This window comes from Camelus ferus, chromosome 2 (genome assembly GCF_009834535.1).
Source record: "Camelus ferus isolate YT-003-E chromosome 2, BCGSAC_Cfer_1.0, whole genome shotgun sequence".
NCBI lineage: Eukaryota > Metazoa > Chordata > Mammalia > Artiodactyla > Camelidae > Camelus > Camelus ferus.
The window spans coordinates 47,760,110-47,785,245 of record NC_045697.1 but is presented as its reverse complement, the minus strand read 5'-3'; the positions used below and the strand labels follow the sequence as shown (position 1 = coordinate 47,785,245).

The 25,136-nt window shown below is 39.6% G+C and overlaps 1 protein-coding gene across 3 annotated transcripts in view; it reads left to right on the top strand.

Moving 5' to 3' along the window:
• FRAS1 (Fraser extracellular matrix complex subunit 1) overlaps positions 1–25,136 on the top strand; it is a 408,901-nt gene that overhangs the window by 31,629 nt on the left and 352,136 nt on the right. The window lies entirely within an intron of this gene.

Below are 25,136 nucleotides of genomic sequence, written 5' to 3'. Positions count from 1 at the left end.
TACACTTCCTGCCTCAGTCTAGAGTCAGCTGGTTTTTCAGTGAGCTCTGGTTCCTTTTAGTGGGAAGTCGTATTCAGGGACCAAACTCTAGGTGCTTAGAACTGCTTATTGTTCCTGGATTGATTATTGTTTCCTGGCCCTTTCAGTGGACAGAGTTAGGAAATACGTATTTCTTTTTAAGGAGAAAATAAAGCAGGAGTTTATACTTAATTCCATTTCAAATTTAGGAGTATTTTGTTTTCACTGTGTCTTTTCTCTTATTTTGAAAAGCTTGTTTCCCAGTGACACTAGTGTAATTACATATATACACTGGGCTACTCCATATCTGTAATAATTTCAGATGAGTCAAACTGATACTGAATTGATCAATATGATTCCTGAAAATAGTTTAAGATTTTTTTGTTCTTTAGAATGTACTCCACTATGGATAGTCAAGCCTCTGTGTTTTAAGGTCACTTGAAATGATTCTTCTTTTATGAGTAATTATGTTAAACTTTTGGATTTGATGAGTAAGAAATGGTAACTCAGCATAATTTTAATAGCATTTCTGTGTTCATATATTTAAGGGCCATTTACATTTCTTTTATGCACTGTTCACCCTTCCTGCCCATCAGTATTGGTCTTTTAATTCTCTCTTTTTAGAGAAATTTTAACTACTTGTACTTGGTCTTTTTGTGACTCACATCTGAAGACTTCCAGAGAAATGTCAAGACCACCAACTTGCGGGCCTAAGGAACAGACAGTAGCACTGAAAGTCAGAGAGCAGCAGCCAGGCAGTGATGACAGAGCTGGAGGCCGTAGCTTTGCCTGTTTGGAAGGCATTTCCCCCTGGGTCCCTGTCCCCACATCCTCTCCTGGGGACTCTTAGACACAAGAAGGGGGATGGAGAGGCACCTGAAATGAGCCAGGTGAGAATTGTTAGTGGGCTTAGTAACTGTATGTTAACACAAGTCACAAATTGGTGGGACCGAAGGGGCCTTTCCTTTGAATTACACGTGGATCCTTTATTTTGACTTTCAATTGCCTTTTGTTTTGTGAATTCCAAGTTTTTAATTTGTCTCTGACTCTGGAATACAAACTCCAGGTCATCTGACTTCTCCTTTGGTCCACCTGGAGAACACATATTATGAAGTTAGCCAGGCATCTGGGCTCCTTATCAAAATAGATAGGAGGAAATATACATTGAATCTGGCCCTTCAAACTTCATTTTTTCAAAATTTATTTGGAATCAGCCACGTTGACAATGTGTAACAAATGTCATTGAAGACCATGACATTGCAAACTTGTGACTCAGAACCAATTGACCCTAAAGCTGTGCTTCCTCACTCTTCAAGTAATTGTGGGTGCACATAGAGTGGGCAGAGTTTATGTCATATAAGAACATTATACTCAAGCAAAACATGAACAGTGATTTATGAACATGCAGAAAGCAAAAGCCTTAAGTTCCAAATTAGAAGGAAGCTAATTCACTTGGTGGAGAGAACATTTTAAATGTACTGAACAGTTTCTAATACTAAACTATATGCTAAAGAAGAAAGTTTTGAACACCTCTGGAATTTGAGAGCCAGTTGATTGTTCGACTACAGGAAAGTAAAAAGTTCTCAAAATTATACTAAGTTTCAAGCTGTTTTTTCTATTGAAAAAGAATTTCCCTTATTTTTGGAACTTGACTTACAAACTACCGTGGTAGATAGAGTGCAGAATTGGGCTCTGAGGGCCAAAGAGGCCTTTCTAAACTCTGCCACTTTCTCATTCATCTTCGAGTTCAGTTAATGAATGGCCCTCAAACCATTAACTCCTCTATGCTCAGAGTCTTTGAAGTTATAAATCCACGCTGTTCCTAAAGTGCAGCTGTGTGTTGCAAAAAATGATTTTCCCATTGTCATTAGGAGAAAAAATGCCATGGGAAATTTTTTCTAGAAGTCGACAAATGAAGAAAAGCATTTTTCCTCTAGTTGATATAAAGGCTGTCATTGTGCAGAATGGCCTCGCTTATCCTTTTGTACATTAGCTGAGCATAATTTTCAAATGTATAACTTCCAAAAGGAGCATAGTTCTGGAAATGGCAAGATTATAATTATGTGAAGCATAAAGGATAAATTTGTAGTTTATAAATCATGGATATTAATATTTAGCAGGAGCCTAATTCACAGTAAAACTTGAAATAACTACATTGTTAAAAATAATTAAATTGGGGTGTTAGAAGAAACTAGCAGTTAAAGATTATTTTGGGGGGATTTTTGCATTCTGGGGTTTAAATTTGCATTTAGGTGGGGCTATATTCATTGCTCTTCAAAACAGTGGCATCCATTTAAATTGGTTTAGATTGATTTTTCTCATTCCTACTACCCCCTCTAATCTGTCACAAATGCTTGGTCATTTAACTTTTCATATTACTTCTGAATTTCTCTTTCCTGCTGTTGATACTGCCACAATCTAGGTCCATGCCGCCATTAACTTTTAGCTTGATTTCTGCAGTGGTCTCCAACATGACCCCTACCCTCTAGTCTTGTGTCCTTCAAATCCAGATTATGCAGCATCAAGAGAGATCTAGTTCATAGATGAATCTCATGTCACTCTTCTGCTTAAAACTTCTCGGTACCACACCAGTATCTACAGAGATGGAATTTACTGTGCTCTGAAGGGCCCTTGTGGCTCCGGGGAGTGAATGGGTCAAAATATATTTTACTCTTTAGTAATGCTGGACTTTTCCAGTGGGCTTTGATCATTTTTGCTTTTCAGAAGGGCTTGGCTTTTTCAAACAGATCTATTTTTAAAAATCGTACATGCTTCAGTTTTGGGATCTGAGGCTTGGATGGCTCAGAGGTAAGCACTTCCCTGGCTAATCTTTCTGGAGTTTTCAGTTCTTCTCATTCTGTCAGTGGTTTGGTGGTGAGAAGTATAGTGTGGTAGAAAAAAGCGACTTCAGGATGGACCTGAATTCAGATCCTGTAATGCTGCTTCCTTACGAAGCAATTTTACATGCGTTACTTATTTACTCCTTGCTAACCTCAGGTTCCTGCTCTGTAGGATGGGTTACCATGAGGACTAGCATGTGGTGGGTGTTTCATCAATGGCAGTGATGCTGCTCTTCTGGGTCCTCAGTGGACTGGGGTGGGGGGCCGGGGGAGGCGGGTTGGAAGGACCTTACAGTGGAGATGGTCCGTAAGGAGTGTGTTATTCCTTGCACTCTGTCACCATCAGATGCATGCATAGATCATAGACTAAAAGGTATCAGAAGACTTCAGAGTAACTCCTGCAGTTCCACACAAAGCAGGCAAAGCCTCTCTCTCTCATACATATGACCAGACCTGTGTGCACAGAGGGGAAGCTGCAGACCACAGAAGGGTTGTTTATTGAGTGATGGTTTGTGAAAGAAAAAACTTAACTGCTTTAACCTTTACTTTTTGTGTAGCTGGGTGTCCATGAAAGATTACAGTGAGGTATGTGTCATTTTCATTCATAGTCACCCCGTTTTTTGACAGCACTGGTTCACCCCAGGAAAATTCCAAAGCCAAGGTTGTGGTCATACTCTCATCTTAATTCAGGAGCAGCCAAAAGGAAGGAGCCTCTCTCAAAAAAAGAATAATTAGATATGCATTGAGAAACATCCAAGATACGATAAAGTTAGTCCGAAATGGAAAAATACCACAAGGACCAGCTTAAAGCTCAAATGCCTGTGCAGGAGCCATGAAAAAATAAGCATTGCAGTAATGGAAGGGAGTTAACCAGGGTTTCTAGAAGCTAAGATAGAAAGTGCTGAGTATAAATCGAAGTGAATCTCTATTTTTGCAGCTGTTCTGACTAGGGCATGTTGCTTTTATTGAAAAAGAAAAACAGTATTCATACCATTGTGACAACTGATTATATTTAATACCTATTCCCATAAAAACCTTATTTATATTTCAGAAAAGCAGAAGATTGTTACCAGGATTAAAATTATTTTTGTCTGAATAAATCAAATCAAGAATAACAGGTATTTAAAATGTGAACCACCAGATCTGATATATCTGGCCAGATGCTCTCCAACTTTTTATTTTTATTTTTTTTATAGAGAACCATCTGCTGTAAGTGGAGGTGCCTATTATCTTTTCTAGTAGAAAAAGAAATTAGCATTTGAAGACGGAAAGCCAGTGAATTGTGAAAGAACACAGTTATGAAGACAAAATTAAAAAATCCTCTGACACCTCAAGGACCAATTTAAAAGTGTTCTATTTAGAGAAATTCTGTTTGCAAAGCATATATTTTCAGTTATTTCTGTTAAGGTTACCACAAGCAGCAATCTCAGAAGTAGGTTTTAATAGATGCTGTATGATATTGCAGGTAATGAGAGTGAGCTCTGCATCACAACTCATCTGTTTCTGGAGTCTGCTCCCCTGTCCTTACCCCATCCTCAGCCTTGATGACCAGTCTGGGATGTCACAGCAGGTGACCTAGGAATCATCATGCAGTTAGAAACACAACATCAGTGTGAAAGGAATAGGTAGAATTATATACGAATAATCAAGGGGATTTTTGCAATCATAAAAGTGAAATTAGGAAAACATGCAGTGCTCCGTCGTTATACCATCCATGTATTTCCAAAGAACTTTGGGTCACACAGCATCTTTCATATTAGGGAAAAGATGAAAAGTGAGGTCAGTGGATTTTGCATAATTTTCTAAAAATGAAAACGATGGCAAGTGCTCTAAGTTACGTATTTGGCTTGTTTGAAGTAGCAGCGAGTTTTTTGGGGCAAGCTGGCTTAAAGCCACACGCAACATTCTTTTCTCCTCCTATATTGTATTCAATATATGTTTGAATCTTTAGCAGAAAATATTTTAAAGTTGCATTTTTTCTGACTTTTATCTATAATAGAATCTTAATAACGTGGAGTGTTCTAATATGAACTATGTGATGGGAACGCTCCTTTTTTGGTGGAAATTTTGCTGAGCTGAGATTTGACCTTGCATTGAGAAAAAATGTAATTGCTTATTGCATAGTCATTGGTTAACCCACTGAAACAGACTGTTTTCAAGCCCATTAACAGAACCTATTTATATACTGTTACTTGAGTACTTGATTCAGTATAAAGTACTGCTTAGTAGTGTAAACCCTGGAGCCAGATGAATGAAGTTCAGATTCTGGTTCTTTTATCTAGTAGCTGTTGGTCCTTGGGCAAGTTACAGAATTCCTATGCCTTGATTTCCTCATCTGTAAAATGGGATAATAATAGTACTTACTGCATGGGGCAGTTGTGGGGAATCCAAAGAGATAATATATTTAGTATAGTGTTTGTTATAGGATATTTATTTATTTATTTATTTAAATGTTAATGTATGCTTTTTTAAATTCACCAGTTAATATTAAATTGCTGGCTAAGATCGAACAATAAGAGATAGATGCTATTCTTAATTTTCTTCATATTTTCAAATTAAAAACTTTAATTGTGACCACATATTGTTTCCTGAAATCTCCCTGAAATATTTTTGGAAGAACACATTGAACAACATCTTTAGGTAACATTTAACTTTATTTGAACAGTTTGTTTACCATCTGAAATTGGCAATAATTAATTCCCACAGTGAAAACACAGTTGTTAGTTTCTTCAATGACTGCACATATCTGAGAGGTCCCTGTATTGATTACTAGTAGATATTGTAGATATTGCTTAGAGTCTATAGTTGATACAAGCCATGAATAATTTACTTATATGTCTATGTCAGTTAGCTTTTGGAAACCAACATAGAAGTGAAAGGCTAGTGAAAATGAGGTTGGGCGGAGGGGCAAAGGTGTAAGTGTCAGTTTATCTAAAAACATTTCATCAGCACCTGTAGTTCATCTTGGTTTCATGTAAATTCCAAGGTCTGGAGTTAGAGAATGTTCCTTATTGGTTATTTGGGTTTAAGCAAGTGACAACTTCTCTAAGTCCCCGTTTTCTCATTCTGGAAGTGGATATGATAGTATGTATGTGTTCCACAGGGTTGTTACGAAGCCTGTGTACCACTAATAATAATTGTGACTGCAGTTTACTACATGCTTACCCACTCGGCATTTTGTTAAGTGCTTTGCATGCGTCCATCACTCTTTGTCTTCTCCAGAGCCCCATGAGGTAGCTTCCAGGCACCATTTCCATTTTATGGGAGAACAGGTGTGGGGAAGGTAAGGAACTTTTTCAAGGCTTCACTGAGGGTAGTAGAGCCCAGACTAAGACACTAAGGTCAGTCTGCTTTGCCTTTTATAAACCTTCAAGTGCCTGGGAAAGTTTAGTTTCTACAATTCAGCATTTATAAAGCATTAGCCGCAGGTATAAAGAATGTATGCATTTCCGTAGAGTGATTTAGCAATCTGCTTATAACCAAGAGCACCATTTTTTAAAATAACGGAATTGTAAGGCTTCTAGATAATAAACTAGAATTACCCAGTTGGCTTGAGAGTAATACTTGCTGTCCCCTTGTTGCTGTTGTCCACTGAGGGATAAAGCATCTGTGAGGCTTGCCAGAATTTTCCGGTTGTCATATGAAACAATTTTACCAAAGTTAAGTTCTAGATTTAGGAATTTTGCTTGGTTTTAAGTCATACATGTGCCACCTAAGTCTGTGAAGCCAGAAAGAATGACATTAACGCTCAGCCTGTGTTCAGAGGGAGGAGTGCTCCTCCCGTGACTGACTTTTTCACCAGGAGACATTATTAAGAATCACAATCGTAAAAGCAATGTAATGTCTATAAATAAAGAAATGCTTAAAACCTGTCTAATTGACCAGAAAGATCCTTACTTTGATTGTAAAAATGTCAAAACTTTTTCAAGAGAAGAAATTCTACCCTCAAGTGGTTAGATCCCACTTGGTTGGGTTTCACTCAAGCAATGAAAGCCTCATTGTGTTGGGGTGAGCCGGGGGAGAAGACTATTTCCAGATGGGCTACTACATTGATAGCTCTAAGAGTTTATTTGTAATTTGTTTATTTTGAAGTTCGAGCCAATTTTCCCCACAAAATAGTTCATAAAATCTGGTTGGATCTATTGAATGCTTGGTGAAGTCTCATTATTACATTATCTTGGTTTTGATCTTAAGAGTAGCGAGAGGACTGTTAGGGGCTGAGCTGTGTCTTCCCTAAATTCTTATGTTGAAGCTGTAACTCTCAGTACCTCAGAATGTGAATGTATTTGAATATAGGTCCTTTAAAGAGGTAATTAAGGCAAAATAATCATTAGAGTGGACCCTAATCCAAAATGACTGGTGTCCTTATAAAAAGAGGAGATTAGGACACACACACACAGTGGGAAGACCATGTGAGGAGACTGGAAGAAGCCAACCATCTAAAAGCCAAAGAGAGAGGCCTTAGAGGAAACCAGCCCTGCCAATGCCTTGATCTTTGACTTCTGACCTGCTTTATTTGGGCCACACAGCCTGTGACAGTCTGGATGGCAGCCCTAGCAGACTTGTGCAGGGACTGTGTGGTGTGGGAAGTGTAGACTTGGCTTTAGGCTAACAATGTAAAGATAGAAGTTACTTTTTAGTCCTCTTTTACCTTTTGTTCTCTTTCACACTTCCGCAATTTTCTTCTTGCTATAACCCTCTTCTTCAATGTGTTGGCTCAGGATGAGTCTGAATTCTCTCCAAAGTGCTCCCTGCTCCTTCTGCTCCAGATAGAGTTAGGAATAAATAAATATGTAACCACACATACTAAAATGTGAGTACCTGATGGCCCTTTAATTCCCTAAATATGAGTTCCAGGGGAGCACAGACTTTGTTCAGTGGCCAGCATACTCCCAGAGCCAAGAATAGCATCTGACAGTGTGGCAGTTACTTCAATTTCTATTGTTGAGTGAATGTCCTATTTTAAAAACAAGAGTTGAACTCAAATGAATCTCTTAATGTGGGAATGTAGACTGTATATAAGCAAGTAGAGTAAAATATTTCCAGCCCTCTGAAATGTGTTCTTTTCTGTGGTGGTGGTGGTTGGTGGGGGGACACTAACAGGAGAGTCCTAACTGAGCTCCTTCTCCTGGGATCAGCCTGCTCTCCTTTGTACAATTTCCTCCCTTTCTAATTCTGTATCCACAGATTAAAAACAAATCTCCTTGTCGCGTTAGTTCATGAGGGCTCCCTTGGCACTGCAAGCCAGGTCTCAACTTGGGAATGGGGGAATGGCATGGGGCAATGAAGGAGGTGGCCTTGGTGCATTGGGGTCATTTGTAAGTTGAGGGTGGTCTCAGTAACTTATTTTTACTTCATCACATGTGTATTCGGTACTTGAAAGGGGATGGTGTGAAATGTGGGAGTAAGGACAAGTAAATTTGGAATGCTTCTATAATTGGCCCTTCCAGACAGAAGTAATGGCTGTGATGGGAGGTATGTTCTTAGGAATGACAGCAGCCTCTGAGCACGCCTCCTGTCCTTGTCCCCTATTCCAGCTCTCCCCTCCACTTGTGAAATCCTTTTGGCTAACCTTTTAAAAGATGGCGGTGAAGAGGCAAATGTGGTAAGAGGTAAATAAAACATGTATTTTATTCATTTACTCAGTATACACTTCTACAGCCCTTACTATGTTCGAGGCACTGTTCCAAGTGTTTTATATATATGCATTCATCTAGTCTTTTATAATAACCCTATGAGAAAACTCTGGCCAGAGAGGTTCTTGCTCCAGGTCACACAGTGAGAACGTGGTGGGGTGGGGATTCAGACCCAGGCTGTGTGGTTCTGTAGTGTGAGCTCTTACCTGAAAGAACCAATAGCAGTTAGGTACTTTGTGGAGCAGGGTTGAAGAAAGGGAATTCCAGGTTTAGGAAAGAGATGTTGGATCTAAATGAGAGACAGTTTGGGTGGAAGTAGCTTATTATCGTGTTGAATTGACCTCTAATTCATCTCATTTTGTAGCCGTCTTCCTTCTTCTGCTGTGGTCACATCAACACAGAGGTCACCTCAGAGGGAGCTGGGTTTCTTGAGAAACTAGAAAGGAAATGTCCTTAGAAGAACATAATATCCAGCGACTGGAGAGGAGAGAGGCAGCCCAGGAAGGAAACTGGTGTTGAGAAGGTGGGCGGAGGGCTTGGATAGTGATGCAACTGTAGATAAGATGGTGGTGCACTCTGTGTGTTCTTTATCAAATGGAGGTGATGTTATCTGTCCTTCTACTTTTAAGGTTGCTGCAAAGATACTGCAAGAAATAGAGCATAGAACTTTAAATTGGAAAGACTGCAAGCTCCACAAATCTAGTAGTTTTCATGTAGCTCATTTTTTCAAATGAGGGTAAGAAAACACAGTCACTCTGTTTCAAGTAAAATACTTGACTTGCCCTCTCTTTGCCTGCCCTTTGTGTCCTTGAGGGTACTCCAAGGATTCTCCAGAGCATAGCTTCAAAACATAGTTTGAAAACCACTTCTCTGAATCAATCTCTCTTCTGAATATGAGACGATTTAGAGATACTCAGTGGCTTTCCAGCAGTTGTTCAATGACATTTCTACTCTCTGACGGTTGTGTGCCCATTGGGAACACCACCTCTCTCCTAAAACGCTCTGAAAAGTTAAAAGTTTGTATCAAAGTAAATGCTTTAATAATACCTATTATTTATTGAGTACTTTCAATGCCTCTGGGCAAGGGTAGCTTCACAGGTCCCATGCAGTCACCCAGGTCCCATCCTCAGAAGGGCCCTGCTCTTGGTTTTATGCTCTGCTGTTGCCATGTTGAAATTTTTAGTACTTTTGGAACAAGGTGCCCTGTGTCTTCACTTTGTACTGGACCCCACAAATTATGTAGCTGATCCTGGCTCCTGGTGTGTATACATCTTGTCCCATCTCATCCTCCAACCATCATCAAGGTGTGGCTAGTATTATCCCTACTGTACCATTAAGAACATTGAGGCTAGAGAGTCTCCTGAAGATCACATGCGCTGTGAAGGGGCAACACTGGGAATGTAGTCAAGAAATGCTGGCTTCGATGCTCACTGTCTTTCCACCTTAGGCTATTGCTAGTCTAAAGCAAGACTATGCTGGAGAAGGGAGGAGAAGCTACTAGTAAATCTTTGGCGGAATATAAGAGCTGCTGAAGTGCTTAGCCTGGCTATTGGGGCCATTTAATATGGATAAACGTCCTTTAATTTTTCCACATGGTTAACTTGATTTTTTTAAAAAGAGAAATTGTTATAAGACTGCTTTATATAGGGCCTTTACTCCACAGATCTTTTGGCTGACCCAACAAGTGTAACTGTTTCTTTACAAAAGGAGAGGCTGAGAAGCATTTGTGAAAGAACATGTTTTAGTTGATGCTGTGAATCGGAGGCAAGTTTAGGATTAGGGCTCCCTGTGCTTGCTGTTGCTTCAACATTCGGTCCATGTGTTTATTTTTTCACACATAGGCATATAGTGGTTTTGGAATTGTTTAGATGGTAAAAATTGTAGGAGTGAAAAAGTCCATTGCTTAATATTCTTATGTTCACATCTATGAGAACCTGAAACTTTGTTTGGTCTCCTTTTCTCCCATAATTTCAAAGTAAGAGTATAATTTTTAACATTTTCATCCAAAGTGTTTTTGAATTTTTTAAATAAGTACCTGAGCTGGAAAATTGGAATTTTCTATCTGGAGAAAACTCTTGACTGAGAATTTCTGGTCCTAATATTCTTGGACAACATTATGGCTCAAGTTGTAATAATAACATATTTCTTCAGTGCTTTTTAGTCTGTAATGTGTTTTCATATTTGTTATAGAAAGAAGGATAAGACAGCAGAATGGAGGAAAGAGAATGTTGACCAGATATTCTGGCAGAACATGAAGGACACTAAATGAGGGTCTAAGACAAGAGCAGAGCAAGTGTGCATGGAGGCAGGGCTCTGCCCAGGGTTCAGGAGTGCAATTGTTCATTCTGCTAAAATCCATTGGTCTGCTTCACTCTGCAAATAGCCATTGACCCTCTCAAAATAACAAATAAAACCCACTCCCCATTAATACCCCAAATTAGGCCGCAGTGGCCCTAAGACCTAAAATTGCAAATTTATATCCATAGCATTTTAAAATTTGAATGGCACACTTCCAAAACGTTCTAACCAATTGAGCCTCTTTGATCAAGGTTGAACATGGTGATTTTCAAAAGGAAAAAAAACCCCCAAATTGGAACAATTTTCTTCTTTTCTGAACTGTTGAACATACCTCCTTAGTGACTTTTTGGAAAAGAAGCCATTTTCAAAGGATCTCAGAAACTCTTTTACAGGAGAAGTAGAGCATGGACCACATCCCCATGACTAATCCTCACCTAAGTCCTTGAAAACTCAATTAGTGAAGTTCTTGCCCAGAATCTGTCAGACAGGTTGTAACCAGAGAGTGTTAATGGCTCAATTCTTTAGTTATCAAAATGTCACTTCATATTAAATGAATGAACTCTAAGTACCCATATGCTAATTGGATTTATTCCGTACTTGTTGGCTGTGATCATTATCACACTGAGTGTGAACTTTACTGAACGACTCTACAAATTCTCCTTACTGCTCCAAGTTAAGATGGCATTGGGTACCACCTTCACAGAGGCATTTTAACTTCTAGCTGAACAGTGTAGTTAAAGTAAAAGCTGAAAGTTGGAGAAGAGGCTGAAAGAATGGGAAAAAGACTTTTTAAAAAAGCAAATCTAATAGAAATTAGCTGTGTAAACCAAATACATAAAGCAGTGAGGACTATTAGGAAGATTTCATTACTGTGAGATGGAAGTTACCATAGTACTACAGATTTCTCTCAGTCAGACGTATCTAAATTTCTTACCATATAATGAGTACACTCACCCCTGTATAGGATCTGAGGGAAGGGGACAATAGAGCAAAATAGTTTCACCTAACAGAGAAACAAGCACAGAAGTTGAACATTGAGTAACTCTCCCATTCTTTAAACCAAAGTGAAAACATATCTAGATTTGCCTCCTATTCATAGAATAACAGAACACTTTTGGAGATGGTGGTGTGTGTGTGTGTCTTTATCTTCTACATCTAGAATATGCCAGCACCCACCTCTGCCTGTTCTGAAGCACACAGAGAGACATGGGAAGCAGCTCAACTTCCCAATGAATGGCTTTTTCTGCTTCTCGCTGTAAGACACAGAAAGGCAAAAACAAGTACCCGGGGTCCAGGGCCAATGGAAGTGGCTCTAAGGGCACTCAGGAAAGCCAGTGAAACCAGCCTAAAGACCAGGAAGGGACTTTTAGTATTCAGACCTTTTATATGGTCTCCAGTAGCCACTAACTCTTGGATACAGAGACGGTGTGAGACGAAGACATTCATCAAACAATTTTAATTGTTAAATAAAACCTTTGACATTGTTAGTAATTTTTTCCAATATTTTTATATACCTGGAGTCTCAAAAACTGTAAGTTTTTTAGTTCTCTCTTGCCTTCTGAGAGGCCATGTTTGGCAGGTGACCTTCTTGGTCTTTATGTGTAGATACAACTGTTTCTCTTAGCTCTTTTCCTCCTAGGATATGGAGATATAGTGGAGATGGGGGCTTGGGGACAGAATAAAGAGATGGGCCTGGTGAGGGAAGAAGTGGTGTGTTGCAGTTCTACTCTTTAGCTTTGCTGATCAGTAATGCTGAAGGGAAGAGCTAAGCTCTGCTTGACAGGCGAGACAGCAACACCTTCCCATCCCCAGCATTTGCTGGGATCAGCTGGAATGGAACACCCCCCATGGGAAGTAGCCTCCTCCATGCTCAGAGCTCACTTAGCTCGGTGCTCTCAGCTAGAACCTCCTATATTGCTATGGAACTGTGACAGTGTTTTTATTGAGTGTTTTACTCCAGTTTCTTCCAGGAGTGGTTGTGACAACTTTGACATTAAACACAAGGTGAAAATAAGATGTTGAGGAATAAATCTGAACAGAAGCCCCATGAGAGGCTACCACATTGCACATGAGCCAAGCTAGCACCAGACTCACCACAGTTGGTGTCTTGGCCACTGTAATCTTAACATGTTTGCTCCCTAATGTGCAAAATGATTTTAAGACTATTTAGTATAAATCTATCAAGGACAAGAGATAGTCTGGAAACACAATCTTTGCAGACATATAGGGAAGAGGGAGATCTGGGGTCACCCACCAGATTTTTCTTCCTTGGAACTCATACAGTTTGTATACAACTGGTCTTACCTGTATACAATGCAGACTATTATATTTTTAAAAAATTTTTAAATTGAGGTATAGTTGATTTACAATATAATGTTAGTTTTAGGTGTACAACACAGTGATTCAAAATTTTTACACATTATACTCCATTTAAAGTTATTATAAAATATTGGCTATGTTCCCTATGCTGTACAATATATCCTTGTGCAGGTCACTGTCTTCATTCGTTTAAATAAATAGGTCTGGTCTTGCTAGCAAGATGGAATGATTCACCATATGTGTTTTTTTGGCTTTCTCTCACGTTGTATGTTAATTAATTCATTATACTGTACATCCTTTCATGAAAAGAGAAGATGAGATATACATTTGTTCATTCATCCAGTCAGTTCAGCAGAAATTCATTGCATCGCTGTTATGCCTACCATGCTGGTGCTCGTGGTATAGATATGAAAGGCCAAATGCTGGTTTTTCAAAAACTTACCACTATATCAGAGGACCTTTTAACTAAAAATTTAAAAATTTAAAAAGGAAGCAAATAATACATAGTTAATAATATGTTAAAGAAAATAGACCGTGTTTTGGAATCATACTTTTATCCTGTATTTCATGTCCTGCAATGATTTTCTACTAAGATCATAGAGTGATTGATTGATTGATTGATTTTTTTTTTTATTGACATATAGTCAGTTACAATATGTCAATCTCTGGTGTACAGCATAATGTCCCCATCATACATATACACATATATATTTGTTTTCATATCTTTTTCATTAAAAGGTTATTACAAGATACTGAATATAGTTCCCTGTGCTATACAGAAGACAGTTGTTTTTATCTATTTTTATATATAGTAGTTAATATTTGCAAGTCTCGAACAATGTTTTATATTGTTATGTTTTGTAATAAAGTTGAACTAATGCTGAAGTTCACACAAGGTGTTCATCCTAACCTTGCTTCATGTTGCTTCTTCCATTGATTGTCCTTCTGACTTAGATTGATTGGATTTATTTGTTTTCTCAGCAGTGGTTTGATCTCCTTTCCAGCTTTTCTTTACTTTAGATCCAAATTCTTTAGAAAACCTGCTCTTCCCCAGTCCCTCCTCCTGGCATCAGGTGACTCCGTGTGGCTAGCTCCCAGTCTGAAAGAGCCTTTATCTTGTTCTGAAGCCAAAATTCCATCTCGGCTTGGCATAATCTTCAGAAGAGTACATATTTAATGGAAGTAGTTGCCTTCCACATCTGCTCTGGACCGTTGGGTTTACCTAACACAGTATGTTTTTATGTGATTATATAGCATTCACTCATAATTCTTATTTTGGAAAAGGGGAAAGAGAGTGGGGTGGTTGACAGGCGTCATAAAGTTCTAGAAATTTGGTTATTCAAAGCACCCTAGATGTGCTTTTCTGTTCCCTCTCTCAATATAATGAAAGACTCAGTGACGGGAGAGATTCTGATGTCCAGAACCAGGACCTCTTATTTCTCTTCTCAGCGAATGTGGAAAGGAAACAAGGAGAGGTAATGGGGGAGGAGACTCCTTGGTGCTTTACAAAGACCCATAGGAATTCACTTTTTGTTCCATTTGACTAGAGATGGTAGGGGAGAGGATGCATGTTCCTCATCGGTTTTAAACGCACTGGTCTTAACATCACAGAGGGAAGAATGCAACTGTCTGAAACATGACCAAACTTGAAATCAGGGCATAAATTGTGAAATGTAAGATAGGGTTCTGTTTTGCCACAATGCGAGACTCATGAAGAGTTCATTAGGATAGAAACTAGACATGTTGGAAGACTAAGAGAATACTTTGAGCGGCAACAGGCCTACTGCTGCCTTATTTACATCCTGGATGGAGTATTCTCAAGAGATAGGAAGGGATTCTGAATCAAAGAAAAACATATATTTTAAGAACACAATACTTTAAAAAAATACAATAAAAAGCAATTTTTGGAATGTTTGACAGCCCCAATTTTTTTTTTTTTACTATATTGAGAATTTCTTTGATAATCTCCTTCACTTTAATGAATATATTGTCCTGCTTTCTATGTTTTTTCATAATATAAATTTTAGTTGAATAAAGCATTCTTCAAAGAAAGGAAGATGTCTAATTGCATGTGGTTAGCAGGTTTTTGATCTTTGATTAAAAACTGTAATACTATCACCTTATAATAATGTGTAGAAAAGCAACATACAAAACTAACTGAATAAATGAAACTAATGAATAATCAATGAATACATATCAAGAATCTGGCTTTTACTGTTGCTTTAAAGGAATCACACAGTCATTCATATACATATTTATAAATTAACTTATCCTCTGGGACCCGTAAATCTGGAGATCGTGAATCTATAATCTATTTTATTATATTTTATACCTTAGCCACATGTGAGCTTTCCCACTAGGTGACTTTCTTTCTTGGTAGCTATTTCTTGAGGCCCCTGGCTTGTGAGTGGGCTTTGAAAACATTAATGTGCTGTACATATAATTAAGATTTAAGTCAGTAATATTTGGGGCTCCAGGAATGCCTTGTGAAAGTACTACAGGAGTAGTAATATGTCATTGTCTTTACCAGATAGATTCTGTATGTGGCCACTTGTTTCTTAATTAATGCAGTTATGAAATGGCCAAATTAAAACTATCAAATGGTTACATTCAATCAATATTTCTTTCTTTTAATGCTTTTACTATATTTCTAATAGTTCCTCAAAAGCTATGTCAGCAAGTTCAGGCCAGACTTTTTAGAACAGTAGTAGTTCCTAAATCTGACTTTGTGTTATAATCAGTTAGGTTATTTATTAAAAACCCAGACACCTAACTCAGTTCTGAGGAGCCTGATTCAGCAGGACAGAAGTGGAGTCCTGAATCTTTACTTTTAACAAGTTTTCCAGGTGATTTGATGACTGGTCCATGGACCAATGTATGGGAAACTCTGATTTCGAGAACGTCACTATTGGGTAATGGAAACAAACAAAACCTCTTGACTGACAGCTGGTGTTGTAATTGGGTGGTTCAGATTATGCTCTTCAGAAGCTGCTAATATTACTATGTTAAGGAGAGAGAAAGAGCATCTCTCGTTGGTTTTCCCTGCTTGTCTACTGAAGCAAAACAGTTGTCAAATACATCTTTTTTTCTGTTTGCTCCTTGTGCTTTTGCTTTAATCAGACCGATAGGGAGAATTTTTTAAAGTTACAAATGGATGTGTGTCAGACTCTTAACTATTTGCTGCCTAGAACATATTTGAACAAAGTATAATGATGAATTGCTTATATTCTGCTCGTTTTGGAGTTGATAGCATGTTTATTTTTTTTTTAGTGTACACTGATTTCTTATGACCAATATATATATGCCAAATATCTTAAATCTGAACAAAGAGTTTTCCTTGTAAATAATAAAACAACAACAATAACAAACCTTATTCATGCGATTTCAAACAACAAAATAATTCTCTCCTCTGCAACGGTGGCAGCAGGGCACGAATCAACTTTGCCTTCATCAGCAGATGGGACTGTTCCATATTTCAATGTATGGGTTTATTGCCAAGGTTTAATTTAGAGTTATCCAAGAAGCACTACATATTCTCAGTAAGACTTATTTCTGAGATTATCAAAGCATCTGTCATGTTTCTCTCAGTCCCCTCAGTTCTCTGAGTAGGAGTATCGATCCCGTGGTGAGATGGTGTAATGAGGAGAAGCCCTCATCAGCCCCCGTTCTCCACTGCGGTCCGCACCTGCCAGGTCACAGGGGAAAGGGGGCATGAGTGCAGAGCTGCAGCCTCGGCCAGTCGCCCAGGAGGAGGATGTTCGGTATCCTGTCAGACCTCGAGGATTATTTCAGTGCAGGATTGAGCATACTCTTGGGGGTTGCTGACTTCCGGGGCCTATTCCAGAATGATTCATGGCCTCTCAGTCTTCGAATCTTAGGACACATAGTCTTAGCTCCTAGTTTTTCTCTGACATGGTCTCAGCCGAATTAAAATCTTGCTACAGTGGGGTCAGAACCTGGGTTTGGACCAAATCTGGAGCTATGATACAGATGGAATGGATAGAATGATGGTGATTTTGGTGTTGGCTTCATAGCCTTTGTCACTTTATGGTAAGTTGAAATGTGGCTTTTTAATCCCAAGATAAATCAAGGAAGACGTCCGGGAAGACCGCCAGGGAACCTTCGGTAGTACACTTGGATGCTTTGGTGCTTTACTTCTCTGGGCCATCAGGTGTCTTTGGGAATGTAATGAAAGTTCAGAAACCTCTCAACCAGTCTTGCCACCAGACTTGCCTTCTCTGGAATCTAAGTGATCTAGTAGTGCAGCCTGGTCTGATCTTTCTCCTTGGGGCAATAGCCACATACACAAAGTTTCATGTAATTTCCAGGATGGGAAGAGGCCTGGTTAGGGTTCCTGCTCAGTAGGGTAGGCTAAAGTAAAACAAGTTCCTTTGAACAGTTTGATCAAGTGCCTCTGATTGTAGATGCTTGCTTTTTGCTGAGGTCTAATTTCTCAACATAAGCCCTCCACATCTTGGGAGCGCTCTGGGCCTCTGTAATGGACTGGGAACCTTGTTTATGGTGAGGGGATTTGGCGCAGAGTTGGCCTGCATTCCTTCCACTGGTGAATGTGCAGGGCCCTAGTCAATGAGTAATGTGACCAAACACACTGTCTTAACGTTCCTCTTGGCACACCGCGTGAAAGCACTTAATATAGTGCAGGAATTAGCCAGCCTGGCCTGGGAGATTTGTCCCCTTGCTGGATAGTAAGCAAGAGGTGTTTTATCAGACTCTCTGCTACCCTTTTGATTTATTGTGTAAACAAACTCTTCTTTGGTTATGTTGAGCTCTGCTTCGGATTGGACTGTGTATGTTTAGTGGTGAGCTGGGTATGGTGTGCCTGTTTAAAGCAGCACAGGAGACTTGGCTGTATCTGTTTGTATCGTAGCACATGTGGTGGACTTAATTCAGAACAGCCACCTATGGCACTTGGAATGTGAATAGCTCTTGGGTGATGAGCCTCAGGATGCCAGAAGTTAAAGATGCTGATGTGGACTGGACATGTGCTGTCTGTCTTAGATTCTAGAATCTAGAGTCTAGATCCCTGAGAGTTAAGAACAGTATCTACTTATAGCACCTGAGTCAGCAGCATAATGGATATATGATTTGGGAAATCCTAGATACTCTTGGTATTGAAAATTCTTGGTTTTATCTATCTGCACAGAGCTAGACCAGCCTACCTTCCTGTTCTCAAATTTCATTCTGTCCTTTGCTTTATTTTTGAATCTAGCACATTGTACAATTTCAGTATTAATTCATGTTTTTAATCATGTCACGTGTTTAATCATGGATCATGAAACAATGAGTAAGTAAGAGGGCAAAGGGGGAAAGTATTATTGACACAGCGTACCATTTGCCATCTTCCTGTGTGTGCATGGAACCTCTAGAATATATTTATTTTGTGTTCATCAAAGCTTCTGTTCCAATTACAAGCGAATTAATGGAACCTTGAAATTACTGCCTGAGGATAATTAAAAGTCACTTAGAATGAACCCCAATGTTCACTAATCCATTAATTCATAAAATACTTGTTAAGTTCCTAGTATGTACCCAGCACCTTACTAGGCACTGGGATACAGTGAATCAGACAGATGCAATTCTGTATTCAGGGAACCAAGTCTTGATGGAGATGTGAATAAACAATTATTAAAGAGAATGGATAAAGGATGGGTTAGTGTTTTAGATAGGGGGAACAAGATACCTGAAAGCTGGGAGAGAGAAGGGGAGAGAGAGGAAGAGAGAGGAGAATAGCACATTGGAGGAGCTAAAAGCATTTCATGGAGTAGTGGGAGGGGAGTGGTGAGAGATGAGGTTAAAGAGAGAATCCTGGACTCGCTAATGAAGGGTTGGAAGCCCTTGGACTTTGTCTTAAGGCAGTAAGAATTATTGCAGGGTTTTGAGCTAGAGAGAGATGTGATCAGCTTTGCATTTTCACAAAGATATCTGTGTTCTGGCTGGAACACAGATGGCCTGGAGAACAGCTTGGATGGAATGAGAGTGAGTGATGGTGGCGCTGACCCCAGGGGTAGCACTGGGATGGAGAGGAGTAGGGATTTAAGAGACACTAAGGAGGTAAGGTCAGTAAGACTTGGTAATTAGAGAGGAATCAAGGATGACTTCCAGGCTTCTGGACTCGGGCCAACTAGATGATCAGTGATACCATTTGCTGAGAGAGGGAACATAGGAGGAGGAGTAGGTTTAGAAGAAGGACAATGAAGTAAGTTTTGGACAAACTCACTTTGAGAAATGTGTGAAAAAGTCAAGGGAAGATGTTGTTGATCAGGCAATTGCATTTTAGGGTCTGGAGTTGAGGAGAGAGGTCTTGGATGCAGACACTGAGTTAAGAATATTTTGGTAAATCTGTGGGAAATAAAGAATCTGAGAAATGGTCCATGGCTTCCTCGTATGTAAGTTAAATTAGGGAATTAAGACTTAACGTATGCAAAGCAGGACTGCCAGCACTAGATGCTCAGTGGCAACTTGAGAGATGCAATAAATACTCCCAGAGTCTGGAACAGGAAAATTTAGTAGCTGAGGGGAATCAGGGATGTTTTCAAACCAGGATAATCTTTCTCTCCTTGTCTCTCCTTGCCTAGAACCCTCAGTGGTCTCTCACTAATTTTAGGCTGGGGTCCATAGCTTGGTGGCAAAGGCTTTCCCTAAACTGAGTTCTCCCCAACTCTCAACTCTGCACCTTCCATTCTGTTTTTCTCCCTCATTTTCCAGTTTGGCACCTACTTATTCATTCCCCCAAATGTGAAGCCACTTCTCACTTCTGTGTCTCTGCCTGTGGTGCTGCCTTACTCGATTCCTGGTCTGCTCTTCTGTACCTTGTCTGACTGGCAACTCCAATTGCCTTTTCAAACAAAGCTCTGCCCAGATTGTTCTCCTTACGATGCTTGCTCTTGCCCCTAAAGATAGCATTAATCCCTCCCTGCTCTACTTCTCTCCCTTATACGTACTTCTGTTATTGCATATAGTGCTTTTGGGGGCGCTGTTTTTTGTTTTTGTTTATATTTCTATCACCCTTCCCAAACTTTTAAGCTCCTTACTGACAGTGACCAGTTTCTTTCAATTATATACCCTGTATCTAACATAGTGCTTGGCACATACAAGATGCTCAATAATTCTGGACTGGAATGATGACATTAAGCTTCAGGTATAAGTAGATTACAGAGTAGATTGCAGGAGTTTGGAAACTATATATAGGAATAGATCTACTAGATTTTTGTGTGTTTACTAGCTTACTAGCTCTGATTACAAACTCAGTGCTGCATACTTATTGCTAGCAATGGTGGTATTAATGGAGTCCAACCAAATCAGAATCATTTTCGTTCACATCTTAGCTTTACTTCCCATTCTTCTGTCTCAAAACGCTGAAACTGTGAAAGTTGTAACCAACCCCCAAAGCCTATTGAACTTAAAATTCAATCAGTAATTCCCCCTTCATTCACAGACAATTATTGAGTGTTCACCCTGGGTCCACACTGAGGATATGGGGACAGACATGTCTGTACTCTCAGGTGGCTCATAGCTTCAGGGGAGAGTTTGCAACAGGCTTTTGTGTTAATAGCCCTCATTTCCGCTGCCAGTAAGCTATCATACCAAATAAACCGAGTTGTTGGTTCTGATATCTTCTGATTTCTTTCAGGTATTATTAACACTTGAAGTAAAAATTGCATTTTTTTTCTTAAGATATGTGAGTTTTTGAAGATCTGCTGCATTCTCATGTGCTTTCATTGGGCCGTGGGTGAAAGCATTTTTCAGAGAAGTTATTCTTTTCAGCATTAAAATTCTGAGACTGATATATAATCACATAGGATTTGCTATAGAGGTTTAAATTTATGGAAACCTTCTCAAGCAGATCTATTTGAGCAAGCTGTGCACAGCCCTAGCAGACTTTTTCTTTCAGCCCAGCTTTCCTTGAGACTCCTCCACCCCATCCAGATGATTTTTCTTTCTTCCTCCCATACCTATAGAGTTATTATACTATTTCTTTTGCTATAGAGTGAGGAACATGTTTGCTTCTTTATGATTATAGAGGAATTATGTAGTCTGGGGAGAGGAATGGCTATTGTGTTAAAAATGTCTATGCTAGGTCTTCATAATAAAAGCAGTGTAGGCAAAAGCCAAAACTGCGCAACGTTCACACCTCAATTTGTGCCACTCGGAGAAGAAGATGATATGTTAGCATTAGGAAGTCATGTTTACCCCTGAGCTGCTTTTCAGGGCTGAAATATACTGCAGTGCAAAGACCATTGGAGCATTTGTGCATCGTGCCAGGGATCCCAGTGGTATCGAGTGACGAGTAGTGTAGATTCAAGTGGAAAGAAAAAGAGTTAACTATTAATTAGTTATTCAGGCATGTACCCTGCAAGAATGGGAAAATGTGAGATTATTTTCCCAGCATTAACTAGAGTAAATCATGGACTATGTAATAACTTCAGCATGGATTTAAGTAGTTGTGGATAAATAGGTACCTGGGACCATCTCCATGGGGATAGTTTGTTTTATTAAATGAACTCGCTAACCAGGCTATTAAAGCTCTGTACTACTTCAGCATGGTCCCAAACCTAGCCTATAAAATTCCTTTACTCTCTCTTACTGTGTATGGTTCAGGTCTGTAAGGCTGGTGCCCTGTCAATGCTGGCTTGGAGTTCTTGGGGGTTTCTCATCAAGTCTCCTACCATTAATTGTCCTTGTGCAGACCGGGGCCCCCTGAAGAGGGTGCAGGGAGTCAGGAGGGACAGCTAATTACTATTGGTTTTTACTTCAGGTTTGACCAGGAAAACAACCCCATTCCTGTTTCGTTTGAGAATTAGTTCAGTATTTATGCAAGAAATGAGATCTTTGTTTGGTGGTCCATAATGTGCCTCTTCTTAAAATAAAACCAAACCAAACCAAACCAAAAAACAGTATCTCTGGCAGCATAAGCACTAGCATCGACCACTTTCTGAATCTGGGCTTTCAGTCCAGCAGCATCGTACTCTTAGCAGGCCCCAAGCAAATGTTTGTGGAATGAATGCACAAACGACAATCTCAGTTTCGATATCACAGAGTTGTGAGCACTTTTTTGGGAGAAAGTAAGGAGACAGCTAGAGGAACAGGAGTGTCTGGAGATGAGGAGCAAGGAACAATTATGGATTTATTCAGGGAATTCAGGAGACAGAAGGTGACAGAGAGTAGACGAAGGGAGAGTTTTGCCTGAGACATAGAAGGAATGTTTCTTCCCTTGAGAACCTAAAAAGTAGAAGGGAAGGCAGTAGATTCAAACGAGTTTGTGGAGGTGGATGCGAGAGTGGTTTGGTGTAACTGGGGTAGGTTGCATGTGAGGATGAAGAGTTGTAAAGAATGGTTGAAGTTGGGCAGAGCCATTGAGTGGAATGGAAGGGATTCTGACTTGGTTGGCTCCCCTGGGCAGATGCCGGGGGCCTGCACAGAAGGTCGTAGGTTTACAAGTCTAGGTTTGGAACTGTGTGCTGGCCTTATATCTCATTTTGTTCTCTTTAGCTCCTTGATTTCTGACTTCTCAGCCCTAACATCTATTTATAAGTAACCTAAACCCCTCCAGTTAGACATACAATCAGCTTCTCTGTCTCTTTAACTTTACTTCTACTTCCTAACCATAGCCCTTGTCTTTCTGCAGCTCAACAATTCTGCAAATGGATTTCTGAGTGAGAAATCTATGATAGGACTCAGCCCTCAAAACCTTCTTTTTCCCAACTTTAACAGGCAGCCTTCACTATTCCATCTTGTGTGTTGGACTCAGACAAAGGGAGCAGATCAAGGACAAATAAAAAAATTAGTGACCTGGTCAAGGGTTCAGCTGTGATGTGAAGTGGAGTCTATTGTAGGAATATGTGAGGTTTGTATAATTGTGTGCAGCAGCCCTGAGAGATCAGATTTTGGGTTTGATCCATAGTTAGTGGTTGGTGGGGAGTTATGTGAGAAGATACATGGATGAGGAAGATAAGGGTGTTGGCCAATATTACTGAAGTGACATTCCATAGGGTCCACAGTGGGGCTGGAGAGATGCCAGTGACAGACAGGCTGATAGGCTGACAGCAGAGGAGGTGTCAGTTGAACAAGATCCTGGTAAGGCTCAAGATAGTGAAAGCATAACTGGGATTTCATACCCGTTTTATGTTTTTGTGGACAACTCTTATATCCCATTTCAACTCTCTAACCCTTCTTAAAACTACACATTTTGAGGATTCACAGTCATGTTAGAAGGTTGGATTAGATGACCCAAAACATCCTTTTATGGTCCATGATTCTATTATGTTCTAAAAGGAGAAAAAACAAAATTAAGTGACTTACTTTGTCAATGATGACAGCAGAAATACAATGTATCTTTAGAACTTTAGCCCTATGTTGACCTGTTTCCTTTCTTCCTGCCTCCCTTCCTCCTACCCTCCCTCCCTCCCTTCCTTCCACCTTGTTCATCTTGCATATGCATTTTAGTATTTGACCTGGAAGATTCCTGAACTGTGCCTCTGAAGGGCATGAAATTCTCTGATATGCTGATGATGGTATTTTTTCTTTCTTTTTTAATGATGTATTTTATGATTCCTTACCTCAGAGTAATTATTTCAAAGTCAAGATTCCATAATAGGTGTTCATGCAGCGAAGGTCTTGGACAGGTTCTGACAGAGCATCACCAACAAGGATATTTTTACCATTTTGGTAGGCAGGGGTCCTGATATGTATTCTGAGCTCCAGAGAGATGCTGGATGCATTACAAGTAGCAGCCTTTTCTCTGGGCTCCAGAATTTTTTATTTCTCCTCCCTTAGCTGCTCATGAGGGAGACTCTGGCCCTAGAGGTTTTTTTCTTCATCTGCTACCCATTTTCTGAAGTTTATTTTCCTGTCACTTGTCCTTCCTCTTCACCTCAGTGGGATAGCACTGTGGCTTCCAAGAGCGCTGCCTGTAATCAGATCATTCTTACTTGTAGGATTGGTTTTGGTCTCTAGGAAGTCATTGATCCATTACTTAGCCATGAGAGAAGAAAAGTGGAAAGCCTGAGACTCTCAAAAGAAAATTGCTGTTCTCTCTTTTTTTCCTGCCAGAATCACTTCTTTCACGATAGATAACTCCCAAGGTGTTTCTGGGAGATGTCTTCAATGCTGTGGTTTTACCTACTGATTTGAAGCCCCCACGTGACCTAGATCTGTATGTGAGTTATCAATTATAGCATCATGATAATAAATGACATTTTTCATATCCTAGATATGGTAATAGGTGCTTTTATATGCATTATTTCATTTAAGTTTCAGAACAGCCTCGTGTGGCAGATGCTGTTACCACCCCCTCATTACAAACGAGGAATCTGGAGTTTAAAAGTAAAACCACTTACTGATAGCCATTTAGCTAAGTGATATGGATGGGATTTGAGCCCTCATGTCTGAGTTAAGTCTCAGAAGAATGATCTTTTTTTAAAAATCCTAATTTTGACAGCCGCAAAGGACAGTTGCATGCTGGTAGGGTTTAATTGCATGAAATCATTATATTGTGAGTGGTATAATTGGACTGAGTTGTATGATTGGGCTGACTATATATTTGAAACATCCCATAACAAACCATATTATAAAAGAAAAACAAAGTCAAAAGCTCCTCCCCACACTTGCAAAGAGAAGCAGATTTTGATCCACGTTGCTGATGCCTTTCTCACACGGCAATTGTTTCGAAAACTCTTGCTATTTCAATCTTTCCCTTTCATTCTGCCTCTTTCCTTCTCATTCTTCCTGATTTTTCTCTTTTTATTTTCCCTTTTTCCTGCCCTTGTGTCCCCTCTCCTTCCAAAAACGCTCCCAGTGTATTTCTTAGTAGGAGCTTCAGGTGCTTTCATAAATTACTTACTGTGACTGCCTCGTGTTTCTGCAGTGGGTTTGTGGAGAACTTTCTCATGGGGGCACTATCTGCAATTATTAATGACAGTTACACACTGATCTGAGGAAGAAGCTTAGAAACACTTGGGCTGTTTCTTGCAAAGTTCAGAGTACCTATATAAACATAAGAAGGATG